Source organism: Otolemur garnettii, unplaced genomic scaffold (genome assembly GCF_000181295.1).
Source record: "Otolemur garnettii isolate 467f Iridium unplaced genomic scaffold, OtoGar3 scaffold00027, whole genome shotgun sequence".
Lineage (NCBI taxonomy): Eukaryota > Metazoa > Chordata > Mammalia > Primates > Galagidae > Otolemur > Otolemur garnettii.
The window spans coordinates 13,298,560-13,300,153 of NW_003852422.1; positions in this window are offsets into that span (position 1 = coordinate 13,298,560).

Consider the following 1,594-nt stretch of genomic DNA (forward strand, 5'->3'; position numbering starts at 1 on the left):
CCGTCTCTGGGAGCCCGGGTGCGGGTGGGAGCAAGCGAGCGAGGGTGTCCTCCTTCCGCCTCCCTCTCTCCGTCGTCCGCACTGAGCTGGGGCGGCAGTGCCTGAGCGGTTCCCTCGCGAGCCGGTGAGGACGGAGCGGCCGGGCGAGCAGGGGGAGCGGCCGGCCCGGGCGGAGACGCTTGCGGCCTCCGCGCACCGCACTTCAGCCAATCAGCGATCCCAGTCGACGGTTACGTAGCTCTCCCCGCCCCCAGGGGCTGCCTTTCTACGAGAAGCCACGCCCAACTGCTGACCGGCAGTCTGCCTCTCCGCGGCTTCCGCGCGGCCATGAAGCCCATCGTGTCCAGCATGGGGGAGGACGAGGGCTGGGACAGTGGGTCCGCGGGTAGGTGTGCTGGAGCGCGGCGAAGAGCGTGCGAGGCTCACGTATGAGGAGGGCAGTGGCAATTTCACCTTTTCCAAGGGCCCTGGTCCCTCTGCTTCGCCATCTCTCACTGGCTGCGGCTCCACCTCCGTCAGCGCCAACCGGGCTGCCAGGACTGAACGCACTGAACGCGTCCGGGGAGTGGGGACTTCTCCGAAGTGAGCGCGCGAACCCAGGGATGAGCTCGTCCTCATCCTCCAGGCTCTGCTGGACTGTCTGAAAGTCGGCAGTGGGATAAATCCCACCTTCTGAAACCACGAGGAGCGGTTGTGTTGACTCTAGCAGATTAGAGAGGCGAGACGCAGGGTTCTGGCAGTGGTTGGGGGTCCCAGGTGTCCGGGTCCGGGGCGAGCGCCCAAGCCGAAGCTGGCGCACCGTGTGCAGGGAGACGCGCGGCCCGCAGGTGCGCAGAGGCCACCTGGGCCCTGGGGACGCCCGTCCTAACGGTTGCTTCTGGTCTGTAACGCTCGTTTATTAAGCCGGCAGTTGAGGAAAAGGGCCCCCTCCTGCCCCTACCAAAGCGTCCATCTTTTGGAAATCGTGTTTGCTAAATAACGTTTGGTACCTAGCAAACATTTGGAATCCTTGTGCTAGTGTGAATTTTCTGTGACTGGAGTAATTGAACAGGCTACTACCTTGACAGGCTTTAAAGTTTCTTTTCAAATTCTGTTACATTTTTAAGATTTAAAGACTCCCCAAACGTCTCACACTGTTGCTTCTTTAGCTACACAGTCTACGTTTTAAAAATCCAGGTAGCTCTTTTGAGGATTAACAAAAAAGATTTTTTTTTTAATCCTAACGTTTTAAATTTAGAAGTCCTACTACATTAGGAGTGTATAAAACAATAAAAACCACATTGTAACTCTTTCCCAAAGTGTTGGGACCCTGTCTGTCTCACAACTTTATTTCCCAAGAAGCTCATTTATAGTTCAGAAAAAGATTGAATTGAAGCCTAAATCAATTTCAACCGTGAAACGGGGAGAGGGAGAATTATTTTCAACTAGCTCATTGGAGGTTAGCAAAACATATGGAAGTCATTCTTTCTTGTAATTTGCTATTTTTTAAAAATAGTCTTTGAATGTAATTTGCAATCAGGAGACTTACTGTAGTTTACAATAAGGACTTTTATTAGCAATCCTTGCCTTTTGTAGCTGTCACCCTCAACTGCTC